Source organism: Triticum urartu, chromosome 2A (assembly GCF_056163025.1).
Source record: "Triticum urartu cultivar PI428250 chromosome 2A, HENAU_Tu73, whole genome shotgun sequence".
In the NCBI taxonomy this organism is placed as follows: Eukaryota; Viridiplantae; Streptophyta; class Magnoliopsida; order Poales; family Poaceae; genus Triticum; species Triticum urartu.
This window is the reverse complement of record NC_141874.1, coordinates 291,990,701-292,014,957: the sequence shown is the minus strand read 5'-3', so window position 1 is coordinate 292,014,957 and position 24,257 is coordinate 291,990,701. Positions and strand designations below refer to the sequence as shown.

Sequence of the window (24,257 nt, the reverse complement as noted above, 5' to 3'; positions counted from 1 at the left end):
ATGGAAGTGGACACTTCCGTGATGATAACTTTGGTAATGTCATGGAACACTTCGACGACAACACATGTATGACTATCTTGATTCTGTCATAAAATTGTCATGGATGTACATGCATGACAGAAAATGTGACCTACTATGACAAACTCGTATCATCACGGAAGTGTATTTTTTGTAGTGGTAGTTTACTTCAGACCTCTGGGTCCATAGCAAGTAGCTAGATGGCTTCTTCTCTCTCTTTGGATCTCAATACAAAGTTCTCCTCGATTCTCTTGGATATCTATTCGATGTAATCTTCTTTTGCGTTGTGTTTGTCGAGATCCGATGAATTGTGGGTTTATGATAAAGTCTATCTATGAACAATATTTGAATCGTCTCTGAATTCTTTTATGTATGATTGGTTTATCTTTGCAAGTCTCTTCGAATTATCAGTTTGGTTTGGCCTACTAGATTGATATTTCTTGCAATGGGAGAAGTGCTTAGCTTTGGGTTCAATCTTGCGGTGCTCGATCCCAGTGAAACCTATGTTATGTTGAGAGTAGCCACTAGTGAAACCTATGGCCCCCGGGTCTATTCTCCATCATAGATGTTTTCCATCTACTTTATTTTGCAATCTTTACTTTCAATCTATATCATAAAAATACCAAAAATATTTATCTTATTATTATTATTATCTCTATCAGATCTCACTCTTGCAAGTGGTCATGAAGGGATTGACAACCCCTTTATCACGTTGGTTGCGAGGTTCTTATTTGTGTGTGTAGGTACGAGGTGACTAGCGCGTGGTCTCCTACTGGATTGATACCTTGGTTCTCAAAGAAACTAAGGGAAATACTTACGCTGCTCTAGTGCATCACCCTTTCTTCTTCAAGGGAAAACCAACGCAGTGCTCAAGAGGTAGTAGGGTATACTTTGAGATAGACATGGAATGGCGCCGTTTGGGGTGACCCTCCTTATAGCCGCTTCACAAAAACGCATGTTTTTAGCATTCAAAAAATGATAACGGTTTTTTTTCTGAAACAAGTTGGAACCTAGCTTTGGAAACATTGTTTGCCACGACAAGACGGAGGCATGCGCCAAATGTGGGCATATTATCACAAACTATTCAACAAATGCGGCCATATCATTGATAGTTTGCCTTGAAAGCCATGAATCTTCGTTCATGGTAGGTCACTTTTGAGAACACCTTTTCAGAAAACACCGATATTGCAAGTTTAGTATTTTTGCTAGTTGGTAGACCACATTTGGTGATGTGACGCGGAGGTCTCCCATTTTTTTGATTTTTTTTAATTTTTTATGGTGTTCTCAAAAACCGGCCGATTTTGTCACGGCGGCCGTCCGTGGCTAGGGTTTGAGTCATGTTTTTAGCATTCAAAAAATGAAACTTATATTGTTTCATACATGAGCATGCACAAAAACCCATAATATTATCTTTCATCCATGAGCATGCATAAAAATGTCAATTCCCATCAATTACCAAACTGAATATTCATAATTAAGAAACTAACATGTTTAGATGACACTGTCATACAGCATCCGTGAGCATGCACAAAATTAAACCTGACATACTTAACATTGACATGTTCAGATTACACTAATAAGCTTAAACCTAACATGCTTAACATTGCCACTTCATTTCTTAACATCTTCACTTGTTCTCCTCGTTCTTCTCCTTCATCAACCTAATGCGCTCAGAGTGGCGAATCCCAACGTGGATGTACTCCTCTACCACAATTGACATGGTCCTGTCGCCAAGCTGTGGGATTGCAGGAGCCACCACCATCAGGAGGTCATTGTCAAGCACCAACATTGCGAGGTCATCATTAGGCACCACAATCGCAAGGTCGTCGTCAGCCACCATAGCAAGGTCGTCGTCCACCATCACCATAGTAGAGTCATCGTCAGCCACCACCATAGCAAGGTCGTCATCCGCCACCACCATAGTATGGTCGTTGTCAGCCACCATCATAGCAAGGTCGTCGTCAGCCAGAATAGGCTGCTCATCGTCATCCCTGCTCTGCTCCTCGTCTCCCCGCTCTGCTCCTCGTCATCCCCGCTCTGCTCCTTGTCATCCCCGCTGCTGCTCCCATTGCCTGGCCAAATGCAACAAAGTGTGAACATGGTGTTGTCATCGTGCTGGTAGAGGAAGCCAAAAGGACAGTAAGAAGAGAGGTAAAGAGCTTACTGGCATCATCGTCATGTTGGTAGTACATGTGGCACATGGTGTTGTCAAACATCTTCACGGTGAACATGGTGTCGCCGTCGTAGCGGAAGACAAGGAAGTGCCCGAGCTATAGCTCATGGTCGCGAGCGAAATGATCCCACCCGGGCCCTAGGTACATGTGGCCTTCGCCATTGAACACCACCAACACGTCCCACTCCCTATGAAGCCCGCTGCCGGCATCCCGCAGCTTCACTTTGTGGGGCTCACGGCTGGCGAGCATCTTCGAAAACTTGTCAGGCATCCTCTATAGCGAGGGTCAAGTAGTGGTTGAATGTGCCAATCAAGCACTAGACAGTAGAGTGATGATAAAGACATGAGTGATGATAAATATACCTGCCTACTGCAAGATTTCTCAATTACGATCTCAAAGAACTCGAAACCTTCCAAGCCAGCCATCTCACTTCTCTGAAAAAGAAGCATTGTAATTAAACAACAAGTTACCAAAAACATGACTGGACATAAATAGGAAACAAGCACTTCAAAAAAGTAGAATATCAACATTTCAGGTAACCACAACAAGAATAACAACAACAACAACAACATCAAAATACTATTTCTGAACATTGGCATCAAATCAACACAAACACTGAATGAACATGCACAAATATACTGCAATTAATATATAACAGCCAACATTTCAATCCGTGGACACCAAATGACAAACAAGGTATTAAGGCACATGTTCAGAAACCATCAAATTTGGACAGATATGTTCATAAGTGGAGATATATGAACAACAACCATCAAATTTCTAACATCTCCAGTTTACTTCAGAAACTGAACCACACAAATCATTGAAAGAAACAGAAAACAATCTCAATGTTCAGTCACACTGCACAAATATTCAATCTCAATCTCAATGGCAAAACAATTTGCTACTATAAAAGGACCATATCTGCCCATGTCTACTCTAAAAGGCATATCTGCCCATATCTATAAATGAATATATCTATATCTGTAAATGAACATATCTAACCATATCAAATATCTATAAATGGGCAGACATGTAGATATGGCAGATATCTACATATCTAATCCCACATATGGGCAGATATCTGCATGAACATATCTATATCTATAAATGAACATATATGAACATATCTGCCCCTTTGCATATCTATAAATGAACCATATGGGAAGATATGAGTCTGATCTTACTAGTGTCAGAGCCAAGTTGGATATTTACTACATGTGTTTGCCAAGGCCTCAATTTGGAACACTACTATAAATGGCAATGGCCTCGATTTGCTACTACTCTATCTTGGCAAAAACAAGGACATTTCTGATGGCAAAAACATCAACAACACTCTGTTTTCTTCTTCTACTCATTCCATATTTTGCTAGCACCAAAAACATCAACATCAACAGGGCCTCAATAGTAGATAAGAAACCTAATCCATCTATTTTAAATAATTTGAACCATATCATATTTTGCTACTAAGTTAAGAGGAAGGATTCATATAATATTTTGCTAGGTCAGTCAGCTTAGTTGTGGGCTTTCAAATTATCTAACCCAAATTTCCAAACAAACCCTAATCCAAGGCCAGCACAACACCACCCCACTCACTCCCCCCTCCATTCAAATCAAACCCTAACCGAATCTAATCCCTAATCCATTCAAACCCTAAACGAATCCAGTAAACAACAGTAGAAAACCCTAACCTATCAGGAGAGGAAGGAGTGCCAGAGAGGAAGGCAGCGGGTTGAAATCTCTAGCGATCGGCGGCGGCGGTGGCTCAGTGGGAGATGAGCTGCGGCGGCGGCGGCGACGACGACAGAGAGGAAGGAGTTGCGGGAGAGGAAGGAAAATAATGGGGAAATGAGAGGAGGAGGGTCCACTTGTCAGTTGCGGGAGAGGAGGGTCCACTTGTTTGAGAGATAGCCACTCTCTCCAACACATGTAGTTTTGTTCGGGTACATAACCAACAGTCTCTTCCTAGCTCAGTGGTAGTGAACGTGTTGAAACAAGCGCTCGGTCGTGGGTTCGAGCCCCCGCTCGCGCATATTTTTTGGTAGCTTCGGTAGAGTAGCAAAATGGCCCACTTGTCAGCGAGTGGGTCGAGTGGCCCACTTGTTAGCGAGGTGTGTGTATGATACTTGACTAGTTTGATGATTTTAAAAGAGATGGCATAGAGGAGAAGACCAGTAGCCTCTTCCTAGCCCACTGGTAGAAACATAGTGAAATGAGTGCACGGTCGTGTGTTCAAGTCCCCGCTCACGCATATTTTTTTTGCTCACAGTGAAATGGAGCGCGCCCATGTTCAGTTGAAGCAAAATTCAGTACAACATCTTTTGTTCTGACCAAAACAGCTGTGAAAACTACATGATCAAACCAAAACTGAATTTTGGTGATCAAAGCAACATCTTTAGTTCAAAATGACATCATTTTGTAAACTTTTACATCACAACCAAAACTACATGATCACCAAAACTACTCAATTAAAAAAATAACATTTTACACCACAACATCTTCAGTTAAAAAAATAGCTCTAAAAACAACATCTTCAGTTCACCAAAACAACATCTTCATTTTGCATTGTATTTTCCATCATCAATACTTCATGATCACCATAACTACATCATTTTGCATTGTATCTTCAACCATCATCTGCCTCTCCATCACTACACAGTGTCATGCATTTTGGTACCTAGAAAATTGTAGTACAAAAACTACATCAGGATCACATCAACAACAACTACCAAGGAGACAAAATAGCATTAGCTCACCAAGGAGACAAAATTTACCTTCGCTACTCATCATAGTCAATACGGAAACAAGGAACTCTATGCCCACTCCTGTTTTCCTCATCATCACTACAATATTGCAGCATAGTATGATCAGTCTTGTTTTCCTCATCCTCGCTCTCATGTCCATCCGCTACCACCTTTCTTCTTTTCATGATGCCTTCAACTATTGCAGCATCAACGAGCACACATTCCCGGTCCCTTCGCACTCTGCTTTGCACCGGAACTTCCATAGAGTCATCATCAGCTTGCAACGGAACTTCTGTAGAGTCATCATCCTGGTATGTTAGTCCACCACCACCGGGACCCTTCTCCACTTCAGTTTCAGTCACACTCCACAAGTGTCTATGCTCAAAGTTTTGCACAATTCGCCATTTTTCGTGCAAAAGAGTGTATGGCAGATAAAACACCATTGTTGCTTGTGTTGTTAGAATAAAGGGATCACTCTTATTCCAGCACCTTGAAGTGTTGATGCTTTTGAAGTGGCCATCATATTTTATAAAAGAGTCTCTCTTCTTCTTGCTGCCAAGCTCGAACCAGTCATAGCGAAATAAGATAACTGAGCGATATATGCCTCCACTAGAGTTGTACTGCAACTCTACGATGCTTCTCAACTGACCATAGAAGTCAATGATCTCACGATCATGTGACCCCTCAGTGAGGATTCCACTATTCTTTGTCTTCCTTTTGTCCTCGCGGTCAACGGTGTGGTACCGGATACCGTCAGCAATGCATGCTGAATACACTCTCACTCGCTTATCCGGTAAGCATGCCAAAGAAAATAGATCATCACTGACCTTCTTCTCCTGATGCAACTTTCCAATCTTCAAAAATAAAACATTTAGCAAACAATGGTATTTAACATTTGGCGAATAACACAGCAAACATCAAACATGTGGCAAAAGATCTCACATGATTCTTAAACAAATTAGAAAACCCCTTGGCAACCCTTTTATCAACATGGATCTTGCTTTCTTCCTGATTTAACTCTTCCTTGCATTTCCTGCAATGCAAAAAAAACATGTGAATTAAAACATTAGGCTGGTGCCAACCCAAGGAAAAAATATATATATATATAATGAGTGCACAAGATATAACGTACTCGATATATGGTAGAACCTCGGCGCAATTGCTGAGCACATACCAAACCATCTTGTCATACTCATCACCAGCCTCCAAATATTGTGAGGCTCCAAGAAAGTTCACACCATGGTTGAAAACAAAGATATCACCACTTTGCGAATCAGACCGCTCTCTATTTCTACCCGAACGGTTCCATCTTGTTTCCACATCACCAAAGTATCTAGAGCAAAAAGTCAAGCACTCGTCAATGACATATGCTTCAGCAATAGAACCTCCAGGTCTTGCCGTGTTTCTCACATAAGGCTTACAAGTAAGTAGCCTTCTTTCGATTGGGTACATCCAACCTTATTGCACAGGGCCTCTAAGCATTGCTTCTTTTGGTAAGCGCACCGCCAAATGGACCATCACGGTGAAGAAAGCTGGAGGGAAAATCTTCTCGAGCTTGCAAATAATAATTGGGATTTCTTTTTCAAGTATTTATAGGACAGTTAACTTGAGTGTTTTGCAGCACATTTCTCTAAAGAAATTTCCCAGCTCAGCAACCACTTCATATATATCCTTGTCCATGATTCCTCGGAGGCCCATCGGTAAAATCTTTCTGAGGAGGATGAGACAATCATGGTTTTTCAGTACTGAAAGCTTGAATCCATCAGAAGTAACACACTTTGCTAGGTTAGCAGCACAACCATGTGGAAATTTCACCGCTGTTAGGAATTCACAGAATGCGACATTTTGTTCTTTAATCATTGTATACCATGCTCGTGGCATTTCAAATGAATCATCTTCTTCATTGTGATGTAGATGCAAATCTTCTCTTATGCCCACGTCCTCCAAATCAAGCCTAGAACTAACCGTGTCCTTTGTCTTCCCTTCAATGTTTAGAAACGTCCCTAGCAGATTCTCGCATATATTTTTCCCAATGTGCATTACATCGAGATTAGATTATGCCTTAATTTCAGATCAGCCCATTATGGCAGGTCCCACAAACAAGACCTCCGGTCCCAACATTGACCTTCCTCGCACTTTCTTTTCTTCGCAAGCTTTCCTGGTCTCACATCTCTCACCTTTTCAAGTTGCTGCTCCAGCTCTTCTTTAGTGAATTCAGTTGGCTTGTCACGGGTTTCATTCTCACCATTAAAATCTTTGCTTCTTTGCCAGCGATGGTTTCGGGGAAGAAAGCGGTGGTTCCCAATATAGAAGATCTTGCTCCTTATTCTCTTTGAGCAAGGGTCTTTGTCACAATGGACACGGGCCTTATAACCCGCTGTGATTGAGGGAGTCCTGGATTAGGGGGTCTCCGGACAGCCGGACTATATCCTTTGGCCGGACTGTTGGACTATGAAGATACAAGATTGAAGACATCATCCCGTTTCTGGATGGGACTTTCCTTGGCGTAGAAGGCAAGCTTGGCAATACGGATATGTAGATCTCCTCCCTTGTAACTGACTCTGTGTAACCCTAGCCCCCTCCGGTGTCTATATAAACCAGAGGGTTTAGTCCGTAGGACAACATACAATCATACCATAGGCTAGCTTATAGGGTTTAGCCTCTATGATCTCATGGTAGATCAACTCTTGTAATACTCATATCATCAAGAACAATCTAGAAGGACGTAGGGTATTACCTCCATCAAGAGGGCCCGAACCTAGGTAAACATCGTGTCCCCTACCTCCTATTACGATCTACCTTAGACGCACAGTTCGGGACCCCCTACCCGAGATCCGCCGGTTTTGACACCGACATTGGTGCTTCCATTGAGAGTTCCACTGTGCCGTCACCGTAAGGCTTGATGGCTCCTTCGATCATTAGTAACAAGGCGGTCCAGGGTGAGGTTTTCCTCCCCGAACAGTTCTTCGTATTCGGCGGCTCCGGACTACGGGCCAATTCGCTTGGCCATTTGGAGTTGATCGAGAGCTACGCCCCTGGCCATCAGGTCAGGTTCAGAAACATAAACTACACTACCGACATCCGCGGAGACTTGATCTTCGACGGATTCGAGCCCATGTCGGGTGCACCGCACAATCAAGATGTGCATGACATAACTCTACCGTCGGACAGTGTTCGGGAGATCACATCTGCAACTACCCCGACCTTCAATCCGGAGCATATTGCGCCATCCGAGGACTGAGGAATAGACCCCGCCATGGATCCCACACTCTCAGTGGTGATGGAGCCGGATACTGACTTCACCCCTTACGAGAGCCGTGTCGCCGAACCACTGGATTCGTCTCAGGCCATGGACTCCGAGCCGCCTACATCCGTGCCTATCGAATCCTACTGGGCGCCGATCATGGAGTTCACCTCTGCGGATATCTTTCAACACTTGCCTTTAGGCGATGTGCTCAATTCATTAAGGTCTCTCTCCTTCTCAGGAGAACCTTGGCCAAACTATGTCTCGCTAGAATGGGATGCGGATGACGAAGAAATTCGCTGCCCACCCACCACCCATTTAGTAGCCACTGTCGACGATTTAACCGACATGCTCGACTTCGACTCCCAAGACATCAACGGTATGGACGATGATGCAAGGGACGAATAGGAACGACCGCCCACAGGGCGCTGGACCGCCACCTCATCATATGATATACACATGGTGGACACCCCCAAAGAAGGCAATGGTGAAGAGAGAGCGCAGGATGACCCCTCCAAGAAGCAACCCAAGCACCAACATCAGTGGCGCCACTCTAAGTCCCGCCACAACAAAAGTAGTGATACCAGCACAAGCGACACTAACACTCCGGATAGTGTCGAAGACAACCACAATCCCCTCCAGCATGATGTAGAGCCGGAGGATGAACAAGCTAGCCCTCTAGAGCAGGCAGCAGATGGAGAACCGGAGGAGGACAATTACATGCCTCTCTCCGAAGACGAGGAGAGCCTCGGCGATGAAGAATTTATTGTGCCTGAGGATCCCTTCGAGCAGGAGCGCTTCAAGCGCTGGCTTATGGCCACAACAAATAGCGTGAAGAACAAGCAACAACAGCTTCAAGCTGATCAAGACCTGCTAGCAGACAGATGGACCGAAGTCCTTGCGGCCGAGGAATTCGAACTTGAGCGCCCCTCCCAGAGTTACCCAAAATGCATGTTGCTACCTCACCTCGAGGAGGAGGCATTGAAACCTCCATCACCAGTGTACGGTGCGTCTGACCGGCCACCGCGAGGCCAAGCCAGAGAGGCGTTTCAGCCCAAAGTTCAGCCTGCACCCCGCCGCCACTCAATCAAAAAATACCAAGGCCCGAGGCAACACACGGGACCTGCGAGACGTATTGGACAGCAGGGCAAAACATGCAAGGTCAATATACGGGTCACGGGGGCGCGCGCCAATGCGGGACAATGACCGTCGCGCCGGATACACTAAAGGTAAATCCGACCGGGCCGATATAGCCCGGCACAGAGGCGCCGCACACCCCCTATGCTTCACTGATGAAGTTATGTATCACGAATTCCCGGAGGGTTTTAAACCCGTAAATATCGAATCGTATGATGGTACAACAGATCCCGCTGTTTGGATTGAGGATTTCCTCCTTCACATCCACATGGCTCGCGGTGATGATCTACATGCCATCAAGTACCTCCCACTAAAACTGAAAGGAACAGCTCGGCATTGGCTGAATAGCTTGCCAGCAGATTCCGTCGTCAGTTGGGAGGATTTGGAAGACGCATTCCTTGACAACTTCCAGGGCACTTATGTGTGACCACCGGATGCTGATGACTTGAGCCACATAACTCAGCATCGAGGGGAATCAGCCAGGTAATTTTGGACATGGTTCCTAACTAAGAAAAACCAAATTGTCGACTGTCCGGATGCAGAGGCTTTAGCGGCATTCAAGCACAACATCCGTGACGAGTGGCTTGCCCGGCACCTCGGCCAGGAGAAGCCGAAGTCTATGGCAGCCCTCATGACACTCATGACGCGCTTTTGCATGGGCGAGGATAGCTGGCTGGCTCGCAGCAACAACACATCACGGAATCTGTACACTTCGGATACCAAAGATGCAACGGAAAACCACGTCGTAACAGACCAAAGCATCGCAACAACGGCGATAACACCGATGATATGGCAGTCAATGCTGGATTCAGAGGCTCTAGATCCAGTCACTGGAAAAAGCCATTCAAAAGAAGTACTCCGGCTCCGTCCAGTTTGGATTGCATACTGGATCTCTTGTGTCAAATCCACGGCACCCTCGACAAGCCAGCAAATCACACCAACAGAGAATGCTGGGTGTTCAAGCAGGCCGGCAAGTTAAATGGCGAAAACAAGGACAAGGGGCTGCATAGTGAGGACGAGGAGTAGCCTCGTCCGCTGAACACGGGAGGACAGAAGGGGTTCCCCCCACAAGTGAAGACAGTGAACATGACATATGCAACACACATTCCCAAGAGGGAACGGAAGCGTGTACTAAGGGACGTATATGCGATGGAGCCTGTCGCCCCAAAGTTCAACCCATGGTCCGCTTGTCCGATCACCTTTGATCGCAGGGACCACCCCACTAGTATCCGTCTTGGCGGATCTGCCACACTGGTCCTAGACCCCATCATCGACGGATTTCAGCTCACTCGAGTCCTTATGGACGGCGGCAACAGCCTGAACCTGCTGTAAATGGGTATAGATCCCTCGAGGATCAAACCCACCAAAACCACCTTCAAGGGCGTAATCCCAGGTGTAGAGGCCCATTGCACGGGATCAGCCACACTGTAAGTGGTCTTCGGATTTCCGGGCAACTTCCAAAGCGAGGAGTTAATCTTTGATATCGTCCCGTTTCGCAGTGGCTATCACGCACTGCTCGGGCGAACCGCATTCGCAAAACTCAATGCGATACCGCATTACGCATACCTCAAGCTCCAGATGCCAGGACCTAGGGGGGTCATAACAGTGAATGGAAACACAGAACGCTCGCTCCGCACGGAGGAGCACACTGCGGCCCTCGCAGCAGAAGCACAAAGAAGCCTTCTAAGGCAAACCAGTAATTCGGCGATACAGCCCCCGGACACCTTCAACCGAGTTCGGAGTAAACTGCAACAGGATCGCCTGGCACGCTCAAAGCTCGCCTAGCAATTCGGCCCCCATCCCAGTCCCAGTCAAGCGACGAAATCCATGCCGCATGTACATAATTACGCACTGAAAATACCATGGATATAGGCGGGGGCACGATCAGGGCACGCCCCGCAATGCGGCTTAACCGCCCTAGGGGGCAGTATACCTTTATCATTTTTTCTCTTTCAGGACCTAACTCTCTGGAAGCACTTTCCAGCAGTACGATTGCCGGACACATTATGGGAAGGAAAAACCAAGGAGGCAAGAAGCTAATTAAGATGTACACGGGAACCCTTAGGTGGTCTCTAATAATAATCGATATACCCGCTTTCTACTTTCCATACACAGCTTGCCCTTGGATAGGACATGTCAAATAGTCCTACTTTCTGCTTATTGCACTACTTGTATCAGTACGCTTCGACGTATTATTTAACAATGCATAGCATTGGTCTATTATTGCATTATGCATCCTCTTTTTCTTACATGTTCACTTACGACAATCTGCACCCGTACATTCGGGTACGGTCAGTATGCCAAGGGCTTTCGTTTACCCCATAATACGGCATGAGAAGTTCAAACACTTTCGACAGTGCGGCACCCCAAACTTATAGCATTATATGTATCAGCTCCGAATCCTGTCTTGGGTCAATAGTTGGGTTTGCCCAGCTCCCATGCTTTGGTACCTTACATTCCGATATATCTGCTAAGGTAGCAGTGGGAGAAATACTGCGATTGTGTCCTGGTTCTTTCGGACAAGCACCTCAGTAGAGAAAGCCGAAAACTGACTGTCATGATAAGGCGAGATCTGGTCGCTGTTCACGAGGTCTCAAGTCCTTAAAGAATTTTTCCGCTTCGGGCAAGGAGTCGGCCTTGCCCGACTTAGGCGTGTATAACGCCCCAAATTCGTCCTTCCGAATACTAGGGGCTTCGCCAAAATTTAAAATTGTAGACTTCTATGGCTAAGTGGGAGTGATAAATTGATAGCACATTTATGCATATAGTATTTTAAGCCTTTTTGCATCTCAAGTTGAACATTTGACCACAATAATTACTTATAAAATATTCATTCCTATAGAAATGTTCCTATTATGATATTTCTTACAACACTTCTTCATATTATGCAGAATTGGTGCGTTTAGGCACCCAAACTTCATCGAAAGTGCTTTCAACACTAAAGCAGGGATCAACTTGGAGAAGAGTTCAGTTCTAAAGGGGGCAAAACCGAAAAGAACCAGAGGAAGCGTCCGGTGGCATGCGTGAGAGGAGCCGGGGCCTAGCGCGACCGACCAGACGAACTGTGTGTTGCCACGCGCGGCCGGTTCTTCTTGCTACTGACCCACCACACCAGATCGAGGGGAGGGAGAGAGCGCATCAACCTTATCCACCGTAACGAAGAAAACAGGGGAGGAAGACTCCTTTCTCTCGCTGCTCACCACCGCGCTGTTCACCTACCACCAGATCGAACCAGGGAAGAAAAGTGGTATCGAGGGAAGGGAGAAGAAGAGGACATCGGAGGCCGTTCCACCTTGCTGCCGCCCTTGACCGCCGACCTGTTGCCGCCCCTAATCGCCGACCTGCTGCTCTCCCCTCCAATGACAACGCTGACCTGCCACTCTTCAACCCTGACGCTCGTTGCTATTCATCTCCAACATCGACGATCGCCGCCGCGACACCGCCTCGACACCAACAGCAGGACGCTGGACTCCTGGTGTTGCTCTGCTCTGGGTGGTCGGCTGACCTCCCGCGAAGGCCGCCACGACTCCTTCCCAAGGCCGTATTTTCTTCTGCCGATCTTCACCAAGTCTTCTTCCACTCGCTGCTGCTCTATCCCAAGGATCCTCTGCTACTACTCTTCTTCGATTGCAACTTCTACAACTTCGAATCAAAGATCATCAAGACCCATAGGCTCTGAACCTCTCTCTTCTCTTGTTCCTGTTCTCTGAATATATGCACTGTTGGATCTGAAAATTACTCTGTTACCTGTGTACCCATGCTGAAATCTCATGTATTCTTGCTGAATTGTTGTGACACTTGCTGGATATCAAGTTAGTAGTTATTCTCCTGTGAGCTGCTGTCACTTTAATTGGTTGCATAAGTTGTGTGTGATGTCTGAACCATCTTCCATCTGCTAGTTTACTTGTCTGTTTGATTGCAAGAAAACCACTAAAAAAGAGATAGTCCTTTTTCTGAACCCTTTACCTTTGCTGCATATTGTTTGGTTTTACCTTGTTCTAGTGGCTGCTCGTTATCATTACTATTTGATTCATCTGTTCAGTTGTTCTGAATGTTTTGAATGTGTGCTTCGAAGTTCTAGATCCCTGTGGAGAACACGACATTCGTAGTTTGGGCGTAAAAACCCTGCTATATTACACTTGATCATTTTGGCGCCGTTGCCGGGGATCTAAATTTCATTAGCACATTAGTAGAAGCAGATCAAGATTTATTTTAGGAAACTAACCATTTCCTAACATTGGCTGCAGTTTTGAGAGAAACTAGCATGTGTCAATTTCAGGAACTTTACAGGAAATTGTCTTATGCTTCAACCTAAATATTCACTAGTGCCATTTGATCTAGAAATTGAAAGGACTTTATTGAGGAGAAGAAGAGAGAATCAAACGCGGTTTCAAGTTGCCGAAACTTTGCAAGATCAAGAAGAAAAGATGCCTAATGAAGTACCTTTTCTCAGGGACTTGTGGATCCCAAGAGATCATGGGATACCAGGAGAAATGGTGCAACCAATTATTCAGGAAAACAATTTTGAATTGAAGCCTGCTCTGATTAACATGGTACAATAGTCCAGATTTGGTGGAATAGCTTTAGAAGACCCACATGAGCATATAAGGACTTTCTTGGAGTATTGTAACACCCTCAAGCAAAATGGAGTTTCACCGAGTGCTATCAGATTATCACTATTCCCATTTTCCTTGAGAGATGGAGCAAGAGTATGGCTTCACTCATTGCCTGAATATCTGAAAGATACTTGGGAGACTTTATTGCAGACATTTCTTGAGAGATACTTTCCACCCACAAAAGCTGCCGAATATAGGGACAAGTTAACAAGCTTTACTCAATATGATGGAGAAAGTTTGTATGACGCATGGAAAAGATTCAACTCTTTAATCAGAATGTGTCATCATCATGGTTTAGAAAGATGGCTGGTGTTACAAACCTTTTACAAAGGACTATCCACTCAGACCAGAGCTTTTGTCAATTCTGCTGCTAGAGGAGGAATCATGAACAAAACCCTTGATGAAGCATTTGCATTGATTGAAAGTATGGCGTCCCATCATTTCCAATGGTCAAGTAAAAGAGAAATAACACCACCACATCCTGGTGTGTATAATATGTCTGCAAATGATAGCATGGCAGCTCAGATTGGCATCTTGAACAAGAAGATGGATAGTATCATGTCAAATTGCATCGGTACATCTGTAGCTTCAGTAAGTGTGCCTCAAATGTGTGATGTATGTGGCCAAGCAGGTCATCCTTCAACAGAATGTACCTTATATTCAGCAATTGGATCATCGGTTTCATAAGTAAGTTATGCCCAAGGTCAAGGTCCATTCTCAAATAGCTATAATCCTTCTTGGAGGAACCATCCAAACTTGTCGTACAAGAACAATCAGTCATATGCAAGTGGATCGACAGTACAAGGAAATCGACCACCAAATCATCCAAGTCAATTTCAAGTGCCGAGGCAGAATAAACAACAAAATGTTTAGTCAAATGGAATGGAGGAAATCATGAAGATGCAGTTGGAATTGATGAACAAGATGACAAATGAAGTTAATGGCTTAAAGGATTCTGTTAAGATGCTTGTGAGCAAAATGGATAGTATGGTGGGAGAAAATGAAGCAAGGCTGCCTGCTCAACCAATTCCAAACCCGAAAGCTCACTGTGGGGCAATATCTTCAGTTGATGCAGTGACTACAAGGAGTGGAGCTATGACAGGACCATTACTTCCTATTCTAAAGACATATGTGCCTCCTGCTATGAGGCCAAGTTCATCCGGAACTCCACCTTCAACATCATCAGAGAAAATAAAGGAGAAAGAAGTGATAACCGAATTGAAACTGAAGTCGAATTTCCTGGTTTTCAAACAAGAGCTGATTCTTTGCTAGAGGAAGCAATAACAACCAACAACATTCCCTTTCCTGAGAGGTTCAACAAACACAAAGATGACAAGCAATTTGCCAAATTTTTGGAAACTATGAAAGGAGTTCAGATTACTATTCCTATTCTTGAGGCTGTCTTGCATGTTTCGATGTATGCCAAATATTTCAAGGAATTATTAACAAAGAAAAGAAGCATGTCTGAGCCAGAAGTTGTAACTCTATCAAAGGAATGCAGTGCAATAATTCATAATTCCATGCCTGAAAAATTGGATGATCCAGGAAGTTTTTGTGTACCATGTGTTATTGGAAACAAAACTTACAGTGCACTATGTGACTTGGGCTCAAGTGTTAGTGTGTTAGCACATTCAGTTAGCAAAAGGATGTTCTTGGCAGAATTAAATCCAACATCCATAACTCTTCAGTTGGCCGACAGAACATATAGGAGACCTGTTGGAATTCTTGAGGATGTTCCAGTCAAAGTTGGGAAGTTTGCTTATCCGGTTGACTTTGTAGTGCTAGATATGGAGAACAAGAGTGAGGTTGTGATTCTTGGAAGACCATTTTTGGCCACAGCTGGTGCACTTATTGATATCCAAGAAGCTAAATTGAGCTTGAGGTTCGGAAATGAAAAGGTGGAGTTTGACATGAAGCATGCAACACATGTTCCTCAAAGAGAAGAACACTGTTACAGAATTGATACAGTACAAAAATGTGTGGAAGAAGGTTATGAAGAGAGGTATGGAAGTATTTGTTGTGAAGTAGTTGAGGAGGACAATAGTGAAATTAGATACGAGGAAATCAGACCTATGAGCATGTTGGAAAGTAGTGCAAGGTCATTAGAGAAGATGCAACCAAGGCAAATAGAAATGAAACAACTTCCAGAAAGTTTGAAGTATGCATTCTTAGACAATGAAAACCAGTGGCCAATTATCGTAAACAGTGAGTTGACGGAAATGCAAATAAAAGGGCTTCAAGCAGTTTTGCAAAAGTACAAGGATGTTATTGGATATTCGATCGATGATATGAAAGGGATTTATCCTGTTATCTGCTCTCATAGGATTTACTTGAAAGAAAGTAGTGTGCCAATTAGAGAAAGTCAAAGAAGGTTAAATCCTCATTTGCAAGAGGTTGTCAAAAAGGAGATTCTTAAATTGCTCTCTGCTGACATCATATACCCAATTTCGGACAGCGAGTGGGTGAGCCCCATTCATATGGTGCCCAAAAAGGAGGAATAACTGTCATTGAAAACGAACAAGGGCAAACGATTCCTAGTAGGACTGTCACGGGGTGGAGAATGGTCAATGATTTTAGAAAGTTAAATGAAGTAACAAGGAAGGACCATTTTCCATTACCTTTTGTTGACCAAATGCTGGAAAGGCTTGCTGGGCATGAATATTTCTGCTGCTTAGATGGGTATTCGGGATTCTTGCAAATCCCAATTCACCTGGATGATCAAGATAAAACAACTTTCACTTGCCAATACAGAACATTTGCTTACAAAAGACTAGCTTATGGACTTTGTAATGCACCCCCAACATTTCAAAGGTTTATACTCTCTATATTCTCTGATATGATAGGAATCAAAGTGGAGGTGTTCATAGATGATATTACAGTCGTGGGAAAAAGTTATGAAGATTGATTGAATAATCTAGCAGCAGTTCTTCAGAGGTGTTCAGAACACAATCTAGTCCTAAACTGGGAGAAGTGTCAGTTTCTTGTAAGGGAAGGAATTATTTTGGGACATTTGGTATCTAAAAGAGGAATTGAGGTTGATCAAGCAAAAGTCGAAGTAATATCAAAACTTCCACCACCTGTAAATGTGAAGGGAGTGAGGAGCTTTTTGGGACATGCTGGGTTCTACAGAAGATTCATAAAGGATTTCTCCAAGATAGCCAAAACCCTCACTAATCTCCTAAATAATGATGTTAAGTTCAACTTTGATGCAGAATGTGAAAAATCCTTCAACTTGCTCAAGGAAGCATTGGTCAGTGCTCCAATAGTGCAACCCCCTGACTGGGAATTACCATTTGAGATAATGTGCGATGCAAGCGACTTTGATGTAGGTGCAGTACTTGGAAAAAGAAAAGGAAAAGATTTGCATGTAATATAATATGCTAGCAAAACACATGATGATGCTCAAGCTAATTATACAACCACCGAAAAGGAGTTGCTGGCAGTAGTCTATGCCTTTGAAAAATTCAAGCAATATCTTGTGGGATCTCATTGTGTAGTTTACACAGACCACGCTGCAATTAGATATTTACTCAGCAAGAAAGAAGCCAAGCCAAGGTTAATTAGATGGATACTCTTGCTTCAAGAATTTGATGTGGAAATCAAGAATAAGAAAGGAGCGGAAAATGTTGTGGCAGATCACTTGTCGAGATTGCAAAACAATGCAGTAGACTCCTTACCCATCAATGATGTTTCACCAGGGAGCAATCTTATGCAAGTGACAAGTATAAAAAACTATACACCATGGTACGCGGATATAGTTAACTATCTAGTCTGTAACAAAGTTCCTACAGATTTTGGGTATCAGAAGAAGAAGAAATTCCTATCAGATATGAAGCACTTCTTTTGGGATGAACCTTACTTATTCAAGCATTGTGCTGATGGTATTGTTCGAAGATGCTTGCTGGAAACTGAAATTAAAAGTGTGATCTATCATTGCCATTCATCCCCTTATGGAGGTCATGCAAGTACTCGAAAGACTCAAGCAAAAATTTTGCAAGCAGGATTTTATTGGCCAACTTTATTCAAGGATGTAGATTCCTATATTGAAGCTTGTGACCCTTGTCAGAGAACTGGAAAGATTTCAAAAAGGCAAGAGATGCCTCAAAAAGGAATTCTTGAAGTAGAGCTCTTTGATGTATGGGGAATTGATTATGTTGGACCCTTGCCATCATCAAAAGGGTACAAATACATATTGGTGGCAGTGGACTATGTGTCAAAATGGGTTGAGGCTGTACCAACCGTCAATGCTGATTCCAAGTCAGTTTGCAACTTATTCAAGCAAGTGATTTTTCCAAGATTTGGTGTGCCATGGATTGTTATCAGTGATGGAGGAACGCATTTCAACAACTCCCAACTAGAATCTCTCTTAGCAAAATATGGAGTTCATAATCACAGAATTACAACTCCATATCACCCACAAGCAAATGGACAAGTGGAGTTGTCTAATAGAGAAATAAAGGCTATCCTCGAGAAGGAAGTATCAAAGTCAAGGTCTGATTAGGTACTAAAATTACGAGACACACTATGGGCATATAGGACAGCTTATAACACACCAATTGGAATGTCACCATTCAGGTTAATATATGGAAAAGCATGCCATCTACCCGTTGAACTTTAACACAAAGCTCAATGGGCACTAAGGAAACTCAACATGGACCTTGATACAACAGGAAAACATAGAAAACTTCAACTCTGTGAAATGGAAGAACTGAGAGCTGACTCTTACAAGAGTTCAAGAATCTACAAAGAAAAGACCAAGATCTGGCATGATAAGAATATATTGAGGAAAGAATTTCATCTTAGACAGTTGGTATTGGTCTACGATACTAGGTTTCATTTATTTCCCGGTAAATTCAAGTAAAGATGGTATGGCCCTTGCAAGGTGAAGAAGATTCTGAAAAGTGGTGCTATCCAAGTGCAAAGTACTTCTGGAGGTCTCTTCTATGTAAACGGTCAAAGGCTGAAGCCCTATATCTCTGGAGACACACCTCTGATTTCTGAAGATGAGAATGCAAGCGAAGATCATGACCTAGAGAAGGAAATTCAAGAAGGCAAGCGGAGCCAAGAGGTGGTGTCAATCCCTGCACGACCCTGATCTCACTTAAGAGACATGGTCGAGCTAAAGACCTAAAACAAGCACTTTTCAGGAGGCGACCTGAATCTTTAATAAGTTCTTTTCCTTATTTAGTTTTCATAGAAAAGTTTTTATGTGTTTATGTCTTTCTTTTTCAGCGAATAAAGGCAAGGGGAGCACAAACAGGGAACACAAAACGAGAAGGGTGGAGAAAAGAAACTAGGGGAGAAGATTATACAAATACCAGGTGATTCTGTTCCACTTGAAGAAACCTTTAGAAAATTTAGTACGAGGACTGGCATTTAATTGCATTGAAAATCTTTCTTTTTCTACATTGTGACACGTTACTCATCACTGCAAAGTAGGATTCACCACAAGAAGATTGTTGATTCTCTTGATACTAAAACTATGCAGATGTATTCTTCTTATGATAAATTGTGATAATGAATACTTTATACCTCCGTGTAAATGTTCAATGGTAATGCCTTGAGTCTGAGTCAAACCTACTGATGAATTGATGTGTTGTGTCTGACTGTCCCAAGTTAAGCTAAGTAACTGGTGGCACTTAAGTAGTAACTATGATCTCTGGATCTGTAGCCTGTGAAAAACAGTGCCATTAGCTATGGATATCTCTTTCAATTACTCCTGTTTTACTTAAGCTAAGTAATTTTTAAATATATATAAAAATATGTTTATAATAATTTAAGTCCGATCGACCTACAGTAGCATGTCATGTTCTCGGGATCGGTGGCTTGTGAAATCTGGTAGATTGGACTGTAAAATTTTATATAAAAATGCTATAATTGTCGAACCAGGTGTATACCATGTTCTCTGGATTGGTGGTATGTTCCTTTGGGGAGACAATAACTAAAAATTGCTATAATTATCGAACCAGGTGTATACCATGTTCTCTGGATCGGTGGTATGTTCCTTTGGGGAGATAATAATAATAATAATAATAATCATAATCATAATAATAATAATAATAATTCTAATAATTGGTCGAGCCAGGTGTATACTATGTTATCGGGATCGGTGGTATGCTCCTTCGGTGAGACTGATATAATATCATCACTTGTGCTTTAAATTCAATAAGTAACTTGTTTTTTAATTGATTTTGGGGTCCCAACTTATCTTAGGGCTGAAGACACAGTCAGCTCTTGATTAATAGGATTCACTTTCACTCAAGGCCATTGACTTGGAACATTTACAGTGTGTTATAAATTATTGCTTATCACAATCTAGCTTCAGTAGAGTACAGTTGCCTAGTTCCAGTATTGTCGGAATTACTATCTTTCCAAAAGTGCATCTTTACTAGGCAATGTGGGTAGTGTCACCACCATTTTCCTTTACTTGAGGACAAGCAAAGATCTGGGTGTGGGGGAAATTGATAGCACATTTATGCATATAGTATTTTAAGCCTTTTTGCATCTCAAGTTGAACATTTGACCACAATAATTACTTATAAAATATTCATTCCTACATAAATGTTCCTATTATGATATTTCTTACAACACTTCTTCATATTATGCAGAATTGGTGCGTTTAGGCACCCAAACTTCATCGAAAGTGCTTTCAAAACTAAAGGAGGGATCAACTTGGAGAAGAGTTTAGTTCTAAAGGGGGCAAAACCGAAAAGAACCAAAGTAAGCGTCCGGTGGCATGCGTGAGAGGAGCCGGGGGCTGGCGCGACCGACCAGACAGCCTATCTGTTGCCATGCGCAGCTGGTTCTTCTTGCTTCCGACCCACCACACCAGATCGAGGGGAGAGAGAGGGGACTTCAACCAGATCCACTGTAACAAAGAAAAACAGGGGAGGAAGACTCCTTCTCTCACTGCTCACCATCGCGCTGCTCACTTACCACCAGATTGAACCAGGGAAGAAAAGGGGGATCGAGGGAAGGGAGAAGAAGAGGAGATCGGAGGCCGTTCCACCTTGCTGCCGCCCTTGACCGCCGACCTGTTGCCGCCCCTGATCGCCAACCTAATGCTCTCCCCTCCAACGACATCGCCGACCTGCTGCTCTTCAACCCTGACGCTCGCTGTTGTTCGTCCCCAACTCCGATGATTGCTGTCGCGACACCGCCTCGACACCAATAGCGGGACGCTGGACTCCTGGTGTTGCTCTGCTCTGGGTGGTCGGATGACCTCCCACGAAGGCCGCCACGACTCCTTCCCAAGGCCGGATTCTCTACTGCCGATCTTCACCAAGTCTTCTTCACCTTGCTGCATCTCTACCTCAAGGATCCTCTGCTACTGCTCTTCTTCAACTGCAAGTTCTACAACTTTGAATCGAAGATCATCAAGACCCATAGGCTCTGAACCTCTCTCTTCTCTTGTTCCTGTTCTCTGAATATACGCACTGTTGGATCTGAAAATTACTCTGTTACCTGTGTACCCATGGTGAAATCTCATGTATTTTTGCTGAATTGTTGTGACACTTGCTGGATATCAAGTTAGTAGTTATTCTCCTGTGAGATGTTGTCACTTTAATTGGTTGCATAAGTTGTGTGTGATGTCTGAACCATCTTCCTTGTGCTAGTTTACTTGTCTGTTTGATTGCAAGAAAACCACTAAAAAGAGATAGTCCTTTTTCTGAACCCTTTACCTTTGCTGCATATTGTTTGGTTTTACCTTATTCTAGTGGCTGCTTGTTATCATTACTATTTGATTCATCTGTTCAGTTGTTTTGAATGTTTTGAATGTGTGCTTCGAAGTTCTAGATCCCTGTGGAGAACACGACATTCGTAGTTTGGGCGTAAAAACCCTGCTATATTACACTTGATCATAAAGCCTTATAGTCTGATTGCCTGGTTCGTTGCGATGAACACCTCCCTCGAAGGACCCACAATTGGGATAAAGAGTGCTCAGGTTTACCCCGAACACCCCAGTACTAGTTACATGGGGGCAGAAGCCGACGACTGGCCAACTCTCAGATTTTATAAACGGCCGCACAGAAGGTAATATTTTAAATTAAAAAGCGTTACATAGCGCAAATGAACTCGTTTCACATTACAGGACCACATGAGCATGTTCATTCAAAAATTACATCCCTGGGGCATTCATCAGCCAAAAGGCGAGAACCCTTCAGGACACTCTCATAATACATTTCGGGGCAGCGATGCTCCTTGCCCTCCGGCGGCCCCTCCTTCACCAGCTTCTCGGTGTCCAGCTTCGCCCAGTGCACCTTTGCCCGGGCAAAAGCCCTGCGCACACTCTCGATGCAGACGGACCGCTTTATGACTTCCAGCCGTGGGCAGGCATCCACAAGCCGCCTCACCAGACCGAAGTAGCTGCCGGGTAGGGGCTTGCCAGGCCACATCCGGACTATAAGGCCCTTCATGGCCTGTTCGGCCGCCTTGTACAGCTCGACCAATTGCTTCAGCTGGTCGCTCAAGGGCATTGGGTGTTTGGCCCCAGTATACTGAGACCAGAACAACTTTTTTGTCGAGCTCCCCTCCTCAGCATGGTAAAACTCCGCGACATCCAGTACACTACGCGGAAGATCTGCGAACACTCTTGGAGAGCTCCGAACTTGTGTAAGTAAAAGGAAAGTTCCCTTCACAAGCTTGCTTTGCATAATGAACGCCTTACCCACTGCTATCTTCTTCACCGCATCAATCTCCTGGAGGGCCTTGTGGGCTTCAGCCTTGGCGCTCCGGGCGCTTTCAAGTGCCTTCGCAAGCTCGTACTCTCGCTTCTTAGAGTCAAGCTCCAAGGACTCGTGTTTTTTGGCCAGAGCCTCGAGCTCTTGCTGCACCTCGCCTACTCGAGCTTCTTGCTTTTCCCGCTCAATGCACTCCTTGGCCGCTTTGTCTTCGGCCTCGGACAGCGCCTTCTTCAGGGTCGCCACTTCGGCCATGACCCCTGACAAATTCATGATGATCCATTTACTTTACACCCGAACTTCTTTTTAAATATATAGACAAAGGTATTGCTTCCCTTTGCTCTCCTCGAGCTGCCTCTTGGTAAGGCCGAGCTCGTCCTCAGACCACTCCAGGTCCTGCTTCAGTGCAGAGACCTCCGCAGTACGTGCGACAGCGGCCAGCAGTGAAGCCTGCACATACACATAGACATATTCTGATTAGACTCCTGAGTTATCATTTGATCCTCTATTCGGCCTTTCTTCGTGAATGCCAAACAGAGCATCAGGGGCTACTGTCTATGCGGTAATATTTTTCTTATATTTTCATTGCTTACCTCAAAGCCTGTTAGGAGGCTAGCACAATCTTCGGTCAGTCCGTTATTGGCGGACTGAACTTTCTCAATCACCGCACTCATGATAGTGCGGTGCTCTTCATCGATGGAAGCACCACGAAGCGCTTCCAGCAAGTCGTTTGGTGCCTCTGGGTGGACAGAGGCCACTGGCATGGGCGGCTTGCCCCTCTTAACGGGGGGTCGCCTGCTGGAGTCCGGAACCACCGAAGGTTCCGGCGTAGTGTTCGGCTGGGGGACGAACTTGGAGACCGTGGGAATTTTGCTCCCTTTGCGCCCAGGGTCCGGAAGGTCGCCTCGAGGCGCCCCCAGGACTACCTCCCCTTGGCTCAGTGCCTTTTGCGACAACACCTCGATGTTGTCCGTAGGGCAAGGGGTGGAGGCGGTCAGAAGTGAATCGATGTTCATATCCGATGAGTCCAAAGAACCGTCCGATGAAGACACGTCGATATGGGCTCGGGACGGGCTGCATAATCATATTCGGCGTAAGGAGAAGCAGTGCAATAAAACATACCATGAATTACTATGGTATCCGGATACTTACGACTTCGCCAGGGCTTGTCCCTCGGGAACCACTCGTCGTCGCTATGGGCGGCCGTCGTGGAGCAGTCCGGATGGAGGGTCCTTCCCTTCTTGGACCCTTCGGCCACCCTGGTTGGGTCGGCCTTCCTTTTCTTGTCTCCCCCGACTGGGGGGAGAACTTTCCTCCTCCTCCTCCTCCTCCTCCTCCTCCTCGTTTTCGTGGGAGAAGTGCGCGTCGGAGTCATCGGATGATGAGTCCGATACAACCTTGTGCCGGAGACCCTTTCGGGTCCCCGTGGCCTTCTTCTTGGTCTTCTTCACCGGCACCTCGTAAGGTGCTGGAGCCAGCATCACCGTCAGGAGAGCATCTGCAGGATCTTCAGGCAGGGGTGCCGGGCAATCGAGCTGCTCCGCTATCTTTTATCCAATCCTGTTAATGACATGGAAGCTTAGATCCCGCACATGATTTAAACCGGGGCAAATAAATACCCAGTGAGATATAAAAACTTACCG

The 24,257-nt window shown here is 44.5% G+C and overlaps 1 long non-coding RNA gene and 1 other non-coding gene across 3 annotated transcripts; both read right to left on the bottom strand.

Moving 5' to 3' along the window:
* Window positions 1-1,439: 1,439 nt before the first annotated feature.
* Window positions 1,440-3,125, bottom strand: LOC147984863 (uncharacterized). 2 transcript variants are annotated; one of them, XR_015615076.1, is made up of 3 exons: window positions 2,555-3,125; window positions 2,183-2,465; window positions 1,440-2,090 (listed from the first exon to the last, which is right to left on the bottom strand). It is a non-coding gene; the product is annotated as an uncharacterized LOC147984863 (long non-coding RNA). The 2 variants fall into 2 exon arrangements; XR_015615075.1 differs by having other exon boundaries at window positions 1,441-2,090; window positions 2,183-2,430; window positions 2,555-3,121.
* Window positions 3,126-14,122: 10,997 nt separating this feature from the next.
* On the bottom strand, window positions 14,123-14,229 carry LOC125541845 (small nucleolar RNA R71). The gene has a single exon (XR_007297690.1). It is a non-coding gene; the product is annotated as a small nucleolar RNA R71 (small nucleolar RNA).
* Between the last annotated feature and the right edge of the window lie 10,028 nt (window positions 14,230-24,257).